Here is a 12,106-nt window from a genome sequence, read left to right as displayed (position 1 = left end):
GGTGGAAATATAATATCTGTAAATGAATTTATGGTACAGCCAGTGACTAAATCAGAATATTCTAAGAACTCAAAAGTTCAAAGTTAATATGAAGTGTTAGTTTTTCATTAAGGGACATTTAAGAAAATAAATTTGAATTGACATATACATATAAAGACATAATCGGACATGTAGAAAAACTAATTCAAGAGTACCTGTAAGTGTGTTGTTGCATGCAATTTTTTAAAGGTCCCTACTAATTTTATATAAAATATGATAAATGTAGATCGGTCCGTCGTGTCCAGTAGTTGGGTGACTAGTGGGTTGTGGTGGTTGTTGACTGTTGTGTTATATCTGCTTCTGGACTTGTGTATTTCATCTTTGACTGTAGGTATCTTGAGGTCACGGTGGATTGTTTCGTTGGTAACATACCAGAGTGCATTTGATAGGGATCTTAGCGTTTTCGATTGGAAGCGTTGGAGTATTTCAATGTTGGAATTACTTGCTGTTCCCCATAGTTGGATTCCGTAGGTCCAGACAGGTTTTATTGCGGCCTTGTAGAGGATTATTTTGTTCTGTATGTTTAGTTTGGAGCGTCGGCCCGTGAACCAATAGAATTTTCTTAATTTTTCCTTTAGTTGCTTTGTTTTTTCTGAGATATGTTTTTTCCAAGTTAGCCTCCTGTCCAGGGTCATGACCAGGTATCTTACGGAGTCCTTGCTTGGGATTATTGTGTTGTTAATGGTGACCTGGGGGCAGGTTTGTTTTCGGAGCGTGAAGGTTACATGAGAGGATTTTTTTCGTTTATTTTGAAACCCCATTTTTGGAACCACTTTTCCATGGTGTCGATACTTCGCTGGAGAGTGGATGAGGCAATTGCCGGGTCTGCGTGGGTAGCTAATAGTGCTGTGTCGTCGGCAAATGTTGCTATTGTTACCTCGTTTGATATAGGTAAGTCGGCAGTGTAGATGGAGAACAGTAGGGGTCCGAGGACACTACCTTGGTGTATGCCGGATTCTATTGGGAATGTTGCGGAAGTGGCGCCTAGACATTTAACTATGAATTGTCTGTTGGTTAGGTAGGATTTTAAGATGGAGTAGTATGGATGGGGTTGGATCTTTTTGAGCTTGTAGAGTAGCCCTTTATGCCATACTTTGTCGAATGCCTGTTGGATGTCTAGGAATACCGCTGAGCAGTATTTTTTCTTTTCAAGGGTTTGGCTGATCATGTGGGTTATGCGGTGGATTTGCTCTACTGTTGAGTGTTGTTTTCGGAAGCCGAATTGGTGGTCTGGGAGTGTTTTCAATTCTTCTAGGAGTGGAAGGAGACGATTCGTGAGCATCCTCTCGAATAGTTTAGACAGGGTAGGTAAAAGACTGATTGGGCGATAGGAGCTGGTTTCATATATTGGTTTACCGGGTTTAGGGATGAGGGTGATCAGTGAGATTTTCCAAGCCTTGGGAAAGTGTTGAAGGCGGAGGATAGCGTTAAAGATTGATGCGATGAGTGCAATCCCTTTTATCGGAAGTTCCTTGATTGTTTTATTTCCTATTAGGTCGTGACCTGCTGCTTTCTTGGGGTTTAGGCGACTGATTGCTTCTATGATCTCTGAAGAAGTGAAGGGTTCAATAGGAGGGGACATTTGGAAGGGAGTGTGCAGATATTCGGTAACGTCCGCTGCAGCTATGGAGGAATGTAGTTGGAATACTTCAGTCAAGTGTTTGGCAAATAGGTTGGCTTTTTCTATAGGGCTACGCGCCCATCCACTCTGCGGACGGCGGCTTGGAGGTATTATTTGTGGGAGGCGCGTGAGTTTCCTGGAGGTCTTCCATAGTGAGTAGTTGGAGTCGGCTGTGGGGGACAAGCTGGCGAGATATTTGTGAAAACGGTCATTATTGTAGTTTTTTTTATAGTTTTGGATAGTTTTCTAGTTCCGTTGTTTAGTTTGCGTTTGTCCTCCGGTGTTCTATGGGTCTGCCATATCCTTCTTAGTCTACGTTTTTCTGCTATTTTTTTTAATATGTACTGGGGGTATTCGTGATTGCTGATGGACGTTTTTGCCGGTGTGGAGAAGCGGATAGCGTTTATTATGCTCGTGTTTAGGTATTCCGTGGCTGCTTCGATTTCTTCATTGGTTTTTAGTGAAGTTGAGGCTGAAGTTGTGTGTGTAAAGACTTCTCTAAAGAGCTGCCAGTTGGTGTGTTGGTTATGTATGGAGCCATTACGTGTATTCTCGATGATAGTTGAACTGACTGTTACTATCACGGGGGATTGATCAGAGGAGAGATCAGCCGAGGAATTGATTTGGACGTGTCTTGACGAGATATTTTTTTTTAATGAGGAAATCAAGGAGATCGGGTATTTTGTTTGTGTCGGTGGGCCAGTGTGTGGGTTCGTATGTGGTAAGGTAGTTGAGGTTGTTGGTTATTATGCTGTTGAGGAGGTTTTTGCCTCCTACTGTAACCAGTCTGCTGCCCCATTGGGTGTGTTTGGCGTTGTAGTCTCCTCCAGCTATGAATCTATTGCCCAGGGTGTCCAGGAAGTCGTCAAAGTCTTCTTTGGCGATGGAGTGTCTGGGAGGGCAGTATACAGCTGAAGTGGTGATTGTACCATGACAGTCTTCTATTGCTACGTTTGTTGCTTGGAGGTAGTCTTTCTGGAATGGTGGAAGTTCGTAGTGCTTAATGTTTGATTTGATTATGATTCCGGTGCCGCCGTGGGCCTTTCCGCTGGGGTGTTGGGTATGGTAGAACTTGTATCCGTTTATGTTCAGGTAGTTTTTGTCGGTGAAGTGGGTTTCAGTTATGAGCATTATGTCGATTTGCTGGTGTTTTAGGAAGAGTTCTAGGTCAAGTTTGCGTTGCGCTAGACCGTTGGCATTCCACAGAGCTGTGCGTCTTGGTTTTATTTTGCGTCGGGGCGTATTAATTTATCCGATGTGGATACACCGTTTTTTTGTTGTTTTTAGATACAAGTGACGAGAAATTATGAAATGATATTTTAAATTTAAACTGATTTCATTCATTGATTTATTGTAGCGACAATGGTAACTTGTTTAAATAAAGATTTTGTAAATAAAATATTTAAGGTCTAAAATAATAAATAAACACATGTGAAAACATTAAAGCTGTTATCCTTATTCATGGTCTTGTTGGAACGTGTTTAACGAGCGTAACGTAGGCGTGAAAACGAAAACGTTGAGACTCTTGTGGCGTAAAAAGACTGAATTCCTCATAAAAATACAAGAAACGAGAGGAAACGTGCACATAGTTTATTCTCGACCTTGGATACATAAAACCAAAAAAAAAAAAAGAAAAAGAAAAAGGAACAAAAATATTTATTGGTTATTTACCGAAACTCATTGTATCATTTTTATTACTCTATATAAAACGTAGAATCATATACTGACGAATGTTATTTCGAATTTCTAACTTCAGAACGATAATTACATATTTGAAATTACCAATAAGTGGTAGTAGCATTAAAAATATGGAATATTCAACGAGATGAAATATAGGTAAAGTATTTAAAAGAAAAAAGATTGAAACGTTCGATGTAAAACGATGAAATTAAATGATTGGATTTGAAAACTTGATTCGGTTTAATAATTCGATGAAAAAAGTATTCATCCTATGAAAAAAGAATTCATGTTCCTGTCGATATATCAACGACGTGCGCCGTTACTTCCCACTGCTCTGCCATTCAAATGCAATACTCGAATATACATGGCGAAAGAAATGGAAATTGAGCAATTTAAGGGAACGAATTACTCTCGCGTCCACGTAACTTCAAAATGTTTCACGCGTCCGTGTTTGCGAAACGAAATTCGTCGTTGTCCAACTAACACGCTTGCAGATGCTACGTTCACTTTGTTGCATATAGGGCTTAAATATATGAACAAATAGAACGGCGCAACTGTCACTAGCGTAATTTTTAAAGTGAATTAATGCATAATCTCGTCATCTACGTTTGACCATGATTATGGCAGTGATCATTGTTATATACGAATCTTCGTGCAATATATGTGAAAATTCGTGGTTGTCCAATTAACACGCTTGCAGATGCTACGTTCACTTTGTTGCATATAGGGCTTAAATATATGAACAAATAGAACGGCGCAACTGTCACTAGCGTAATTTTTAAAGTGAATTAATGCATAATCTCGTCATCTACGTTTGACCATGATTATGGCAGTGATCATTGTTATATACGAATCTTCGTGCAATATATGTGAAAATTCGTGGTTGTCCAATTAACACGCTTGCTGATGCTACGTTCACTTTGTTGCATATAGGGCTTAAATATATGAACAAATAGTACTGCGCAAGTGTCACTAGCGTAATCTTAACGTGATAAAGTGAATCAATACATAACTTCGTCATCTACGTTTGTCCATGACTACGGCAGTGGTCATTGATATATGTGAAGCTTCGAGGAGTAGATGTGAAAATTCGTCGTTGTCCGGTTAACACGCTTGCAGATGCTCCGTTCACTTTGTTCCATATAGGGCTCAAATATGTGAACAAATTGAATGGAGCAACTGTCATTAGCGTAATTTTAACGCGTTAAAATAAATTAATGTATAATTTCGTCATTTACGTTTGATCTACGTTTTTTCATCTACGTCATCTACGGCACCTACGCGAATCTTATTGATTACGTCTTTGGCAGTGTTCGTTGCTATAAATGAAACTTAATAGTTGTTGAAACCGCTCGAAAGTCGTGTTCCTAAATCATTCCCTCGTCTCGTATCGTGTTCATCAAATGGAAAAGGAGATTGTGTTTTAATGAAATCGCTTGTTACTATCAATCTTGCTGTGTCACTCGCATAGGAGAAGAAAGCGAGGAAGGAGAAAAAAATTAAGGTAAGGTCATCAATGAGCAAAATGTTTAATGTACATTAAAATTGAGTCCGTTGCAACCCTCGTGACTTTTAAAATTCCATACGTATATTGTTATACGTAACATTGCCATATTAAATATATTCGATCAAATATTCAATCTCGTTCCCTGAAAGCTGTTCCTGGATATCTGGTTGGATACTTTACGCACGGAAATAGAGAGTGTTAACAGTAACAAACCCTCTATGTAGTGTTTTTGCTTTGCTCTTTTGATCAGGTAGATGACATTTTGCTTCGAAAAACGGATATATATACCACGGATATGCACATACAGAGTATGTGTATCGATATACACAATGATATACACCTTTGTACAAAGTGTCAAAAAAGTATTTATCGCGGTATTTTTTTCAAGCCATTCTACACCTTCGATTTGATGAAAATTGGTTAAATAAGTGTAACGCAAAATTGATCTTGACCACAATTTTCAGTGTCAAATTGTTTTTCTATTGCATCATATAGTGCTCATTAGAAAGGAAAGTTCCGTTCTTTTAGAAAAAATGTTTGAAATTTCATTAATACTTAGACTGATTTTATTCATATTTTAAGGTCAAATATGGAATACAATAACATCAATACTAATATCTACTTTTTTGTGCGAATTACTTTATATTTCAATCTTCCTTGATACGCCGTGACAAGCAAAAGTGTAAACACAGCTCGTTGATTTTATGTAAAAAGCGAATGTCGAAGGTATAATGAGAAAAGAGCATTATTTGACCATTCCACAAAATAATTTACCTAAATAGTAGTTAATTCTATTGGATATAATAAACGTGAAGTAGTACTAGTGGACGAAATACCTATGTTGAAACCTTGATTCGACGAGTATAATTAATGTGCAAAACTGTAAACATGGTTTGAGATATCCATTTTTGTAAAATGTTTTGTACATTATTAATGTTAATGAAAATTAACTATTACATTTCGTTAATAATAACTTGTAGTTACTGTTACCTAATCTTTACCGATCACTTGAGAAATTAGTCTTTTACATTTATGTGTTTACTTTTTTCGCTCGTCACTGTACATGTTTAAGTCAGATATGAAATATCTGGCGTATTCCAGCGGCTTTGATTAAATCTAAGATGTTGATATCCTTAATATTGAGAATGTTGTTGGAAACTATTATGCTGCGGTCTACCATTCGTTTTTGCCTATATATACCACGGAACAAAGGATAATTTTCACCGAATTCATCCAGAGCATATTTTCTAAGTTTTACTGTATATGATTACGCCCATTATATTATATTATGTTATTACGATGTTATCTAATTAATTGTTGTCTATTTATTTTGATACTTATATTAACCATTATTTATAACATAATATACTAAATACAATTAGTATACACAATTAGTATAGGGATTAGTATAAGAAATTTTAAACAGCTTTTTTCAAAAGAACGAATCATTTACGATCCAGGGGTTTTCTGAAACTTTCGTTTCTCGTGATGAGTACTTTATGATGCAATAAAAAATTTTGTCTGAAAATTATACTCAAGATCAATTTCATGATCCATTTTCTCTAACAGATCTCCATCTTCCACAGCTATAACAAATAATTTTTTGACACTCTATACATTTAACATCGATTATAATTGTGATAATTGAAACACCGAACATCAATGTGTTTTTTCACTACGCCAACACAGATAACAATTAACATTGATATATAATATATATTTGACGATATATATCTGAAAGAATAGAAATTTCATTTAATCGACTATATGACCATACTCGGTTAAGTACCAACAACGACTATCTATCAACCTTATCTTACTTCCTCAAAGATATAGAAAGACTTTAAAAATTTCAGCCATGTGATTTGGTCCTTTAAAATTTAGAAGTAATATAACGATAAAATACCATCAAAACCTTTAAATTTAACGCACGAAAACATGTCTTCTTTGCTAATGGCGTACTATAAATACAAATATTTGAATAAATATTGCGAATTTCATATTGCTAAAAGATTTATACTATTCGTTCGTAAATAATCGTCGGATCTATATTTAAGTTAAAACTATTGCATTAGATCTCTTTTCTTACTTAAAATTATTTGGATTGGTAACTTGGATGTAACATGTAATTTATTCTTCCTTTATAAATAGTGTACAGAAGATACCAATTCAAAGAAATGGAAGGAAAGTCTAAAAGAAAAGAAAATCTACAGGAAGATAAAACGTTCGAGCCTTGCCAGGCTATATAGGATGTTAAGTAATTTCATTTTGACAATGGTCCAACATCCTACTATGCATAAATTTAATATTAATATAAGCAGGTTTCATGCCATGTATTACATGTAACGTATAAGCACAAGCCCTGGTTTTAAATGCCTTATAGTAACACCGAAAAGATTATTCAGTTGGATGTCTGACTCAACATCAATATTTTACTTAGAAGATAATACGTCGAGAGCATGTTGGTGGGTGGAATGGGAGATGAATGAAGGCTTACTTCTGTAAAATACGTAAAATGGTAGTCGGAATGAATTTTGGCGCTTGGGGACAGAAAAAGAGCTGACTGATACTGTCATACACCTGAATTTATAAAATTTTGAAAATCGATGTAACCTTTGAACTTTATCGTATTCTGTTTCATAGCACAAATTATTGTTCCCGAAATGTACGTTTAGTGTTATAATATATTTGACCAATGGTTCTCAAATACTAGTTTTGCTAAAGCAATGGTGGAATTGGAGCAATTCTTTCTTCTTTTATTCTTTGAATGACCTGGATTTTCGAGTAGTCTAGTGACGCTTGATCCGTACAATTAATCGATTTCTTTTTATTACACAAGTGCAAGAGATTCCGCGTTGGACGCCGATGTTGCGAGTTCGAATGCCTGGATGAGTTTGGCACTGAGTATTGGTCCGAATCTAATGTGGTTATCGTCGATGATTCACCTAAACTTGAAAAACATAGTGTATTGTGGACGCTGAGCTTAGTGATGGCAATTGTAATATTTTAATTTTTTTTATTCTATATTTTCGACTTCTTTTTTCGAGTAGAATCACCAATTTTCCGCCTGTACTATCAATTACCAACCAGCCTGTATGACAAAATTCTATTTTAAACTCCAAACTCGCCACGAGTGGCTATTTTGTTTACGAAATTAAACGAATTTAATAAATGAAATGGCAAGGAAGGAACTACAAGTGACCGTCAAACTATTTTTCTGCTTGAAAAGTAATTCGCAAAGTAATATAAAATAATACTACTGATTTGTGTCTCTTTCAGAATTTTTTCTTAATAACTTGTTTTTTTCCCTTCAAATTTATTATTTATTATTTATTCGGTGTCACGAAAACCGATTAAATATTAAATATCTTAAATATAGATTGAAATGAAAGCTTGTCAGTTCTCGTTCAGTTGTCACTTCAAAGTTGTTAGTTCAAAGGTTCTGGTACATCATAAAGCAAGGGATCAAATCTTTAACTTATTACAAATTAAATCTTTTATTGTAATTACGAAAATTATGAAAGTACCAAGGGAAACAAGTAGGGAACATGAACTGCTCAACGAACCAAAGAACGGCTCAGTGACAAAATTAATACAGTAAGGATCGCAAATATTACAACATTACACTCTTACATCACATAATAGTTCTCTATACAAAAGATATATAGCGAATCGACTTTTCACAACGATAAGAATCAACAGAACCAATTAAGACCAGGCGAAACTCTCATAAGATAAGATATAGATAGATAAGAAATAAATTTAATAGTAAACACGTAGGTGAAACACTTGCTGAAATTTGCATCACTCGACACGAACGAACCGTTCGGAAGGAAAACGCGTTCAGCCCCCAAGGCTGTGGAATTGGTATCACTTAATTAACTCCGTTTGAATCTATCTTGAATTAATTCTCGTTTAACGACCTGTGCGTATTCAACATCATATCATTTCCGACCATATCGTTCCCAGAAGATGAAACAGCACGGTAAAACAGATGTGAATACCTATCACGAGCGAAACAGAAATGAGAAGGTCCTTTGGAACGATAATAATAAAATTGCATGCATAGGAACCATGGATGGAACACAAGGCAAAGGTGTAGATGGTATTATAAGCTTTGAAACGAGCGTATAGGACGAGAGAAATTGATCAAAAAAATTGAGTTGAGCCCTTTGAAGTTAGGAACAACATACTTTGATGTTTTGTTTAAAGGAGGGATATTGAGCTGTGCAAAAATTGTATAGGTTCTCTGGAGGTAAATAAGATTTTGTTGCTGAGTAAATAAACGAGATTTCAAGTTTCTCTTGAATATTGGAAATTTAAAGGTTTTGATGGTATTTTATCGTTATATTACTTCTAAATTTTAAAGGACCAAATCACATGGCTGAAATTTTTAAAGTCTTTCTATATCTTTGAGGAAGTAAGATAAGGTTGATAGATAGTCGTTGTTGGTACTTAACCGAGTATGGTCATATAGTCGATTAAATGAAATTTCTATTCTTTCAGATATATATCGTCAAATATATATTATATATCAATGTTAATTGTTATCTGTGTTGGCGTAGTGAATAAACACATTGATGTTCGGTGTTTCAATTATCAGAATTATAATCGATGTTAAATGTATAGAGTGTCAAAAAATTATTTGTTATAGAAGTGGAAGATGGAGATCTGATAGAGAAAACGGATCATGAAATTGATCTTGAGTATAATTTTCAGACAAAATTTTTTATTGCATCATAAAGTACTCATCACGAGAAACGAAAGTTTCAGAAAACATACTTTTTGCTTCAAATAATTAAGATAAAATTTAGATACGGGGCTTTCAGCTTATGAAAGTCGAAGAGAAGATATATATTCCATTTGGTCATATTCTATTTACATTCGTAACTACTCGTTCCATTTACGTTATTAATAAAACATTTTTATCGACAAGCTACCTAACAGAAAGACCTTTTTGTCACTCTAAATTACCTCAAAAGAAAATCCCTTGTCAAACATACCATGTTTCTCGTACGAAAATCCAAAAAAGATTTTCCAAAAAGATATATTCAGTGAACCATGATTCGTGACTGGTGAGCTTGAAAAGAGATGAAGCGTTGAAGCGTCAAAGTTGATATTCCACCAAGCTCTCGACCCTTCTATCTCAATAATCCTGATCAAAATTCGAATGAACTACCCAACGAAACGATCACCGTTTTCTATAGAATCTCTTTAAGCATTCTTCATTAAGGAATCGTCAGATTTTACCCCATTACGTTCTTCCATCACAATCTTCGTAATGATGAATAAAAAAATAAAAGCTTTTAAAACCCGACAGCGCTGTCATTTTCTAAAAACGTCGTCTTTGTACTCCTGATGGCCACGAGCACATCCGACTACCAAATATAAAATGCATTGTGAGTGTGTCATCAGCATAATTTTCGTGAAAAGAGCAATTATTCTTGATAACTATAATTTGTAACATAGATTAAAATCGCTGATTTGATCCCTCTGATATTGTTGTCTTATGAGAGTTTCGCCTGGTCTTAATTGGTTCTGTTGATTCTTATCGTTGTGAAAAGTCGATTCGCTATATATCTTTTGTACAGAGAACTATTATGTGATGTAAGAGTGTAATGTTGTAATATTTGTGATCCTTACTTTATTAATTTTGTCACTGAGCCGTTCTTTGGTTCGTTGAGCAGTTCATGTTCCCTACTTGTTTCCCTTGGTACTTTCATAAGTTTCGCAATTACAATAAAAGATTTAATTTGTAATAAGTTAAAGATTTGATCCCTTGCTTTATGATGTACGAGAACCTTTGAACTAACAACTTTGAAGTGACAACTGAACGAGAACTGACAAGCTTTCATTTCAATCTATATTTAAGATATTTAATATTTAATCGGTTTTCGTGACACCGAATAAATAATAAATAATAAATTTGAAGGGAAAAAGCACCGAATAAATAATAAATAATAAATTTGAAGGGAAAAAACAAGAGATTAAGAAAAAATTCTGAAAAATTCTGACACAAATCAGTAGTATTATTTTATATTACTTTGCGAATTACTTTTCAAGCATAAAAATAGTTTGACGGTCACTTGTAGTTCCTTCCTTGCCATTTCATTTATTAAATTCGTTTAATTTCGTAAACAAAATAGCCACTCGTGGCGAGTTTGGTGTTTAAAATAGAATTTTGTCATACAGGCTGGTTGGTAATTGATAGTACAAGCGGAAAATTGATGATTCTACTCGAAAAAAGAAGTCGAAAATATAGAATAAAAGAAATTAAAATATTACAATTGCCATCACTAAGCTCAGCGTCCACAATACACTATGTTTTTCAAGTTTAGGTGAACCATCGACGATAACCACATCAGATCCGGACCAATACTCAGTGCCAACCTCATCCAGGCATTCGAACTCGCAACATCGGCGTCCAACGCGGAATCTCTTGCACTTGTGTAATAAAAAGAAATCGATTAATTGTACGGATCAATCGTCACTAGACTACTCGAAAATCCAGGTCATTCAAAGAATGAAAGAAGAAAGAATTGCTCCAATTCCACCATTGCTTTTGCAAAACTAGTATTTGAGAACCGTTGGTCAAATATATTATAACACTAAACGTACATTTCGGGAAGAATAATTTGTGCTATGAAACAGAATACGATAAAGTTCAAAGGTTACATCGATTTTCAAAATTTTATAAATTCAGGTGTATGACAGTATCAGTCAGCTCTTTTTCTGTCCCCAAGCGCCAAAATTCATTCCGACTACCATTTTACGTATTTTACAGAAGTAGGCCTTCATTCATCTCCCATTCCATCCACCAACATGCTCTCGACGTATTATCTTCTAAGTAAAATATTGATGTTGAGTCAGACATCCAACTGAATAATCTTTTCGGTGTTACTATAAGGCATTTAAAACCAGGGCTTGTGCTTATACGTTACATGTAATACTTGGCATGAAACCTGCTGATATTAATATTAAATTTATGCATAGTAGGATGTAGGACCATTGTCAAAATGAAATTATTTAGCATCTTATATAGCCTGGCAAGGCTCGAACGTTTTATCTTCCTGTAGATTTTCTTTGCTTTTAGACTTTCCTTCCATTTCTCTGAATTGGTATCTTCTGTACACTATTTATAAAGGAAGAACAAATTACATGTTACATCCAAGTTACCAATCCAAATAATTTTAAGTAAGAAAAGAGATCTAATGCAACAGTTTCAACTTAAATATAGATCCGACGATTATTTACGAACG

The 12,106-nt window shown here is 35.1% G+C and overlaps 2 protein-coding genes across 9 annotated transcripts in view; one reads left to right on the top strand and one right to left on the bottom strand.

Annotated features, from left to right (window-relative positions):
- Positions 1-12,106, bottom strand: part of LOC126927057 (uncharacterized) — a 242,472-nt gene that overhangs the window by 78,928 nt on the left and 151,438 nt on the right. The gene's annotated exons all lie outside the window — the stretch shown is intronic.
- LOC126927043 (G-patch domain and KOW motifs-containing protein-like) overlaps positions 1-12,106 on the top strand; it is a 146,181-nt gene that overhangs the window by 58,668 nt on the left and 75,407 nt on the right. The window lies entirely within an intron of this gene.

The sequence above is a fragment of the Bombus affinis genome, unplaced genomic scaffold (assembly GCF_024516045.1).
Source record: "Bombus affinis isolate iyBomAffi1 unplaced genomic scaffold, iyBomAffi1.2 ctg00000070.1, whole genome shotgun sequence".
Classification (NCBI taxonomy): domain Eukaryota; kingdom Metazoa; phylum Arthropoda; class Insecta; order Hymenoptera; family Apidae; genus Bombus; species Bombus affinis.
The sequence above is the reverse complement of the archived record's forward strand: the minus strand, read 5'-3'. Positions and strand labels throughout refer to the sequence as shown.